The sequence below is a fragment of the Solanum lycopersicum genome, chromosome 1 (genome assembly GCF_036512215.1).
Source record: "Solanum lycopersicum chromosome 1, SLM_r2.1".
Lineage (NCBI taxonomy): Eukaryota > Viridiplantae > Streptophyta > Magnoliopsida > Solanales > Solanaceae > Solanum > Solanum lycopersicum.
In genome coordinates, this window is record NC_090800.1 from 17,566,361 (window position 1) to 17,575,725 (window position 9,365).

Below are 9,365 nucleotides of genomic sequence, written 5' to 3' on the forward strand. Positions count from 1 at the left end.
TCTTCTTAGTTTTGAAATCTTATTGTGAATATGTACATTAATGGATTGCATTTTTTGAAATATCAACGAAAAGAGAAGACTCAAGTCCGTATTGATTATTCGGTTATTTGAGAAAAGTGAATTTTTAAACCCTTATTTATTGCATAAATCATATTTTTCCTTGTGGTATGTGTTGGGAATAATTAGAATTGGTAATGGGTTGACTTGTCCACGTTGAATAATTCTAACGATGAAAAGGGGTAGTACAAATCATTGTGATTAATCGTTGGTGTGTAATGTGTTGAGAATGGTTTTGAAAGTCTTATTGTCTCATTGTTGATGTTGTATCATGATTGTATTATTCTTTAAATCAATTCAACTTCGTAGAGAGTTATTATACTTGGCATTGCATTAATTTATCATTGATGAACTTGATGTTTGAGTTCCTTCCTATGAAATTTATGATTGATGAATAATGATCTTAATATTTAGGATGTATAATTGTTTTAGTGTTGGTGTTGAGTTGTGTGTTTTATAAACTGTGAACTGTTAGGTTGGGCTGATTTTATGCAGGCTGTGATTGATTAATAATAAGCTTGTTGTTGAGGATATTTAATTGTTACAGTGTTGTTCTTGAGCTGGTTGCTACATAAATTATGAAATATTAGGTTGGGATTGTTTGATACAGGTTATAGTTGTGGAGGTTTGGTTGGGGTGTGAGGATTACCTGAATTCTATTCCCTTTGCTTATGTTTAGAAGTTCAATTGATGAGTATCATGTAGTTTGGTACTCACCCCTTGCTACTACATTTTCTGTAGGTTACTAGCCCGAACCTTTGTGATATTTTCTCTTCTCCTTGTTTGAGGCTTCTTCTGGAAGTTTGTAAGGCAGTTGCTTGTTATTTCAGCGCACCTTCTTTCTCCTTAATTATAATCTTGTTCTGTTCTAGAGACATTGTCAATTAAGACTTGTATTTTCTTTTAATATTGTTATAACACATTAGAGGCTTGTACACATACAATGTTTTTGGGGTTTTATTTTTAAGAATATAATAAATATCTGCATTTTATCGTAAAGGCTGAGTTTTAGGCTGACTTATCTTGGTGGGATAAGACAAGTGTAATCACGTCCATATTTGAGTCGTGAAAATTTTCTTCTTAAAATTCTAGAGAAATAACATAAGATAAGTGAGTCTAGGATTCTAAATGAGTTTGAGGGAGATAATTTTTGTCATACCCAGAACCTACACACTGGACAGGGCGACACTCGAAGACCGTTGTTGGACCCCAAGCGAACCCGTGGCCTAACTTACTTAACTCTGCAAATGACTCAACTCAACTCAATCAAGAAATAGACATGTTTAAAAGGAACAATCAATATAATAATCTATCCAAAAAGCACTTAAGTCTCAATAATTGAAACATATGAAGTTAAAAAGCACAACAAACTCTAAAACTGAACTACTAACTGTCTATCGGTCTATGAAGCCTCTAATAACAGAGATGGATGTTGTGATAGACCTCATACATCCTAATGAACTAATCTAGAAAACAAATAAAGAATTGTCGTCTAGAATGCAAGGAGGCACACCAAGTGACTTCAGAGTGCTCAACTGGGTCAATGATGCGCTGCGCGCTGATTCTGGTTATCTGCGTCTGCATCATGAAATGATACAGGTCAATTATCATCAATACATTGAATGTACGAGTATTGTAGTTGGAAAGTTAAACGACGACTTAAGGGTTAAGATGAACTTACCTTTGCTCTGCTCAACTCAAGAATATGCTTAACTTAAAGTATGTATATAAAGCAATTTAAAAAACATGCGATATATATAAAAATTGTAAAACAATAAAACAACTTAGTTCGTTAAACAAATGCATTAACAAACTAAACTTTACTTATATATGAAAGTAATATAACTTTTGTTGGAGATTCTCTAACAAGACAACCATCACTTTGAGCCTAAGTGATGATATAACGTTTTACCTCACGTTGACCAAGGACCATCCTATACCTTGCCATCAGTATAGGACCTTACTTAGCTTAGTGGATCCACTCGATAAACTTACGTGATCATCTAAAAAGTATGACCTGTCAATTCCCATTATGTGTTCATGGTTCACATGGAGACTTCAGTTGATTATGAACTATCATCCCCATACCGGTGCTCAATACTACTCCCAAAACATACTTTATCTCAAACTTTTAATAAATTTCCTTCCTTTGGGTTGAGATAATTTACTGAACCCTTTAGTTTTAAAAAACCCATCTTTGGAATCAGTGGTCCCTTTTAGTTCAAAACTCTTTTGGAACTCTTAGTTTCCTTTTTACTTAAATGTGAAACATTTATAAACCTTCAGGAAATAATTGGTTCCGTTATATCTTTTGATAAATGAACTCAACTCTTGCTCTTTACTTAACTGGAAACTTAAATCTTAGGAAACACGTAGTCCCCTTATAGCTTTTGAGAATTTAATTCAACTCTTTATTGTTTGCTCAACTTAAAACTTGAGCCTTAAACCAAAGTTAAAATGATTGTTTAAGACTCTTTGAAAACTTTCAGAACCTACTTTGACTTGCTTCTTACTTTTAAACTTGACTCCTATTTCCTTGAATAGGATAATGGATTCAAGAATCATGATCTTATTTTATGGATGATTTCATGATGTTTAGATTTACTTTAGAGTGTTGAAATCAAATAGGAATGATAGGTACATAACTTAAGAATTGGTAAGAAAATATAGGAAAAGAACGGGTTCTTCAGGGACTCTTGGCGCTGTGAGAGGCGCGGAGCGCCTGGACCTGACGGACAAAGTCTCTCTTGAGGCACGCTGGTAGGCACACCGCCCCAGGACCTATTAGATGGGTTTTCCGACTTTTCTTATTGGATTTTCAATTCTAAACCTCCTAAACTTCGATGGATCCCACCCCAAACACTTAGGATTTCTAAATAATTATTACCCAACAGACTAGAACCAAAGACAGTCTGGAAACATAATTAAATCTACTTGGGATACACTACAATTCAACCAACAAGAATTTAACAAATTTTTATCAAGAACTCTCATATTCATCATTCCATATACTTTAACTTGCTATATTGAAACAAATTTGGTGTGGGTGAAAGGACCCAGCACCGAATGATCTCACATATCTCGATAGGGATCACCCACACGACGAATTCCACGCAACGATCTTGGCGTTCTTGGACAATTCCTTATCTTCTCTCGTCTTTTCTCTTTTGTCCCAAGCCCTAAGCATTCTTAGTTTTTATAAAACTGGTTTCGGACTTGGTTTTACCCCTAATATAACCTAAATACGAATTAGTAAATACTAGGGTGAAAAACAAACTTTACCCTTAGTAAAATCCGGATTGAATTTTGCTCAGTTAAACAGCCCAACTTCCGAAAAAAAGGCATATCTCCCTCATACAACATCGGATTTTCGCAATATATTAGTTGATATATATATATATATATATGTCGACTAATATTAAGAGAATATGTAACCTAATGTTCATTTTAACATCATATTAGACATTAACATAAAATTAAATTACAATATATGTTGGATAAAAAATATGTCATCTTCTTTAATTTTATGTATTCAACTCATATAAAAAAAGGGTAAACCTCAAGAATGTTCTAATTTGATGGATGTAGATATAATTAACTATGATGACATTTTTATGTGGTTATTATAACTATCTAATAAGCATTTATAATCACGCACACAAAGTTTTATTTTCAAAATTTGAACAAAAAATGTGTGAAGTGTTTAGGTATTCCATTGAAATAAGTCATAGTTTGTATATCAAAATAAAATTTAGTGACAAGTTTAATGGACTTTAAATATATAAAGTCAAGTCATAAATTAATTTTATTAAAAAATATTAAAAACTCTATGTCCAACTTGCACAACTACAGTTCCATTCAATTAACTTTTTTAATAGCAAAATAAAAAAAATCGGATGAATTACATTTATTTTGTCTATCTTAAAGATAAAAATATTTTTTGTAACAATAATTTTACCTTTTTAGTATAATAAAAATTTGTATTACTTTTTTTTAATCATGGTAATATGATTCATACTTAAAATATTTGTGTCATTTATGTCTCTATTGAAAGATATTACATGTAATTTCAAAGCATAAGTTATGTTTGTATATTTTCTGTCTTGATTCAATTAATAAATCTTTTAATAATCTTCTTCTTTTTATGAATTACAGTTACATATAAAATAATTTTAAAATTTAAATTTGTCATATAGTATGTTAATAAAATTTAATAATATTTCGAAAACAAAATAATTTACTTTAAAAGAAATAAATCCCCTTTCTTATATGAGACAAGGGATAGTAATATGTAGAATTAATTGATAATTTGTCAAATTTGCGTTCTAATGTTTAAATTTCTTTTTTATTTTTAAATTTGAGTTCTAAAATTGCCAAAAAGATAAATTCTATAGTTAAAAACATTTTTAAAATTGTACTGTTGTAAAAGCTAACTTCATTTTATATTTTGAAGACTAAATATAGGGAAGGTAAAAAAAATATATTAAATATTAAAAAATAAATGAGGTGCACAATATTTGAATGAAGTTAATAATTGTTGAGAATTTAAAATTTATAATAGATAGTAAATTTGTAATGATATAAAGAGAAAAGACCTACATTATTATATGTGTTTAAAGGATATTGGTGAGTGAATAAGACAAGGTTAAGTACATAAGACAATTGGTGTTTAAAGGCTATTGGTGAGTGAATAAGACAAGGTTAAGTACATAGTACAATTGATTTTCCTCATTGTACAACTCTTCATAGCCATGGTTGTCCTACCATGGCTCTTCTATATAATTATTAATTAATAATACTGGGTAGAAAGGACCCGTTAACAGACCCAATATTTCATTCTTAAATTTATTATTTCGTGATTAAATGTATATATGTGTCGGGACATACACGGGCCCAATATTTCAATCTAAAATTTATTATTTCGTGATTAAATGTATATATGTGTCGGGAATTACTCTCATACAATATTTTATTGACCGTTCATCATGATTAACTATCTAAATTTCCACTACAAATAATAACCTTTGAATTTATAATTCAAATTCAAGTTAGAGCTAAGATTTAAGTCTTGAAAATTCTTTTGAATCTTCTTTAGAAAGTCCTTTTGATTCTTTTGAGAAGTCTTCTTTAATTTGTAATAACCTGTTTCAAAACTCGAGTAATTGAGTATGATAATGATGAAAATATATTCATGAGTCTACATTATCATCGAGATCCTTCATATAATGAATCATAAATCTTTAATTCATAATTCAAATTCAAGAAAGAGCTAAGAGTATAGTTCAAGAAAGTCTTTGAGTTCAATTGTTAATCCTTTGAGATCAACTATTGATTTGGGCTAAGTTTTGATAAAGTAAGTATGAAATTGAGAAAAATCATATACATGAATTCCATATTGTTATTTAGACCCTCAAGTCGAGTCGTTAATGCCCAAAAATTTTGGTATGAATTTCATAAGTTGAGTATCTTTGAGAGGAGTAGTATCTTCAAGGTCTAAGTCTTGAGTATTGAGTTCCTAATCATTTAGGGATTATATTCCTAATCATGGGGCTACTATCGGTTACCCACGGAGGTCCTTGAGTTGAGAAACTCATGCCTATACACTACAACAAATTCGATTATCAGGAATAAATAATTTCGTCATTTATAAACAATTTTTCGTCATTAAAAATCTTGTGTGACGAAAAATAATTCGTCACTAAAAGTATACAAAGACAATTTAGTGCTTCGTCACTGAAAATATTATATTAACTACAAAAAGAAAAATCGTCCCCAAATCCTTAAACAATTGTGGACAAAATTTATTTGTCGTAAAAAGTACGTATACCTTTTTGTAGTTAATAATGTTTTGTCAATAAAAGGTTATTACTACCGACAGAATTATATTGTCGCACAGAATTATATTGTTGCTAGTTATTTTACTTCAATTAGTGACAAAATCACTTGTCTCTATAGTTAAATATATTTCGTAGTTGAAGAAAATCTCATTTCGCCACTAATGACTATATTTTATATACAAAAAATTATTTTATTCTTTAATGTATTAGGGATAAATCTATCATTACAAAAAAAATTATTTTCCTATGATATATATATATATATATATATATATATATATATATATATATATATATATATATATATGGTTAAGAGAGAAGCAATTTGATATTGCTTCTCTCTTAGCCAAATATCTTGATTTTGAGTCTTGGATATGAAAAAAAAAAATCTTAATAGGGAGCGCTATATTCGAATAGGCCTTATTTCGACGCAAAGTATAATTAATCAAATTTTCATATGAATATTGCATAATTATTAAAATTACTATTAGGAATTTACTAATTTTTTGGTATATATATGTTCACATGGATATATTACTATTTATAATTAGACAATATTTTTATGTCCAAGTGAACACATATATACCTTTAAAGTATATGATTAAATAGTGAATGATATAAAATGTCCTTTTTAAATTTGATAACGTACAACAATTCGGTCAAAGTTCAGATATATTTTAAGACCCTTTTCCCTTTCTATTTCGGAGATTCCAATAAGGCCGAACCCATCAGTGACCCCTTAAAGTTGGCAACAAGTTTCACTTAGACACCTCAATTACATCGCACATTTTAGACACCTCATGTAAGATTTCATTATATTATTTTAACACTTTAGTGACAATAAACAAAAAAACTAAAGGAGAGTATAATACACTCGTTCATGACGTGGCAAACAATCAATTAAATAATTACATGCGTTATTTTCAGTTAAAAATAATTATAAAATCTATTAGTAAATAACATAAGTATATTATTCTAAGAAAATCTCGTATTTCATTACATTCAAAATCTCTTTTTGTGCTTTTTAAAAAAAATTATTCTTTTCTTTTCCTATTTTTCATATTTATTCTTCTTCTTTATTTTTAGTATTATTTTTTAAAAAGAAAAGAAAGAAAGAGAGAATAAATTTGAAATAAGGGTATTGATATATATTTTTCCGGCAAAAAAAATGTAAGAAAGTGATGACAAATTTAGATAAGTAATACAATGAAAAAGAAGGAAATCACTTAAAAATAAATTTGATAAAAAAAATTGACTTTTAAAGGAGGTGGCTTGAAAACTGGAGAAGAAAAAAATTAAAAAATAATTAAATCAAGTCTGTCACGCACTATGGTTGAGTGCATCACACTCAATTGACATGTCATCAAAAAGTATTAAAATGACACAACAAAATGCCACATGAAAGTGTCTAAAATGAATATAGCTTAATTGAGGTATCTTATAGAAACTTCAACCAATGGATTTTAGTCTTCCAGTAATTACTCACTACTTTTACTATCATTGTCACTTTGTCAGTGAAAAATGCAAACATTCACATAAATAAATATATTTACGTACTAAAGCGTTTGGCCATGTAATACCATATCACCATATGTTATTCTGAGATTAAGTAATGACCACTCTGATTTTATACAAACACAATACACTTTTCACAAGTGTCTACCAATAAATTTTAACAAAGTATAGTATCGAATATCTATATATGATTTACCTCTCCCACCTATTTTCATTTTTCATTTCAGTATTACTAACCGAGTATGTATAATTAGCGATTCTAAGTGATTGACTGAAGTATCTAGCTCTACCAATATGGATCGTATAAGAGAGTTTTTTCCTACCTTCCACACAAGAATAAACTACGGATAATCGTGAAAGCTATTGTATAAATATACATTTTCGACATACCAATGCAATTTTACATGCCACACCATAGGCAGACACAAAATTCACAATCATTGTACACTAAAAAATCAAAACTTCGTTATGGCGGCCTAGTATATAATAGATGACAATGAAATTGAATGCAGTAGAATTTAGAGATATCAAATTCAAGAGAAGAATAAAAAAAATTCACAGATGACTTACCTGAAATTGAAAGAAGCCAAACAACAGGCACAGTTAGAACCTACAACTAGACAATCTAGAAGATGAGCTCTTTGATGGCAGTTGGTATCATGTTTATTTAAAGCATGAATAGAAATTTCTAGAGAGAAATATTTTTATACTTGTGTTTGGTATTTCGCCACGTGGAGAGAAATCAGGGAACAAGCACAATAAAATCAAATAGGGTGTCAATAAACATATCATATTGTGTGTACAATAGTATAACCATACTTTTATTATAACTCTAGATCTGCTATAAAAGAGTGTATCCTTTTCTCATTTTTGTTTTCCTTTCGGACTTTCTAAACAACAATTTTCCTTGAACAATATTTTTATTTCACCTCTTGTAGTTCTCATTTCATCCTATTATATTAATTAAATAATTATGATTTACCAAAAATAATATCAGGCAATTTATCGTTTCATTGAACAAACTACAAAGCAATCGAAATATATAATTAAAAAACAAAATAAATAAATAAAAAATAAATTCTAGATACAAAGAAAGTTGGATAATTCTTATCGAATTTCATTTACAATACGTTGCGAATTGAGATTGATTTTTTAAAATCTTCTTTCCCTTTTTTAATTAATGGAGTAAAAGAGAAAACCATCGGATGTAGATGTGTTGTAAGCTTTGAAGGATATAAAAGAAAAAAACATTTTAACAAAAAAATTGTTGTGAAAGAGAGGAAATTGAAGAGTGTGTTGAACAAGAGATTAATGGGAGTCCTCCTGTCTCCTTTGCAAGAGAAAAAGTGGGAGATTTGGAAATTATTATTTTACCCTTTACATATTAATGTTTTTTTCTGAAGTGCCATTGCTTGGCCTAGTGTTGTAAGTTCAGTAATTTTCTAATTTGTGGATCTGAGGCAGTCACGTGATTAAAAAATGTACAAAATATCTTGTGAAAGAAAGGCTAACTCGTGGATTTCTTAAACCATTTGCCCTTTAACTAAAATGAACGTATTTACCATATTGTCGGTGATCGTCCACTACATGGCTCTTCTACATAGTAATAAAATAATAATAAATAATAAATAATAAATATAAATATTTTAAGTTCCATAATATGAATTCAATATAATTTCATGAAAAAATTAGATAAATTCACAAGTTAAGATATTTCATTTTCTTTTAGATGCATTCTATTTTCTCTCGAATCCATCTATTTTCTCTTGGATACATATATATCTATCTCTTTCAATATGTCATTTGCAATGTATTGGAAAATCAAAAAATATATTCAAAAGGAATAAAAAATTCAAGATTTTTGTAATTGAGAAAACTTCTTAGATATGATTAATTAGCCTAAAATTATATGAAATATCTGTACTTTATACTATTTTTTTCTTTAGTAAAAAAATC

At 29.0% G+C, this 9,365-nt stretch overlaps 1 long non-coding RNA gene across 1 annotated transcript; it reads right to left on the reverse strand.

Annotated features, from left to right (window-relative positions):
- Positions 1-1,337: 1,337 nt before the first annotated feature.
- On the reverse strand, positions 1,338-9,149 carry LOC104646709 (uncharacterized). The gene is made up of 2 exons (XR_740893.4): positions 7,980-9,149; positions 1,338-1,635 (listed from the first exon to the last, which is right to left on the reverse strand). It is a non-coding gene; the product is annotated as an uncharacterized lncRNA (long non-coding RNA).
- Between the last annotated feature and the right edge of the window lie 216 nt (positions 9,150-9,365).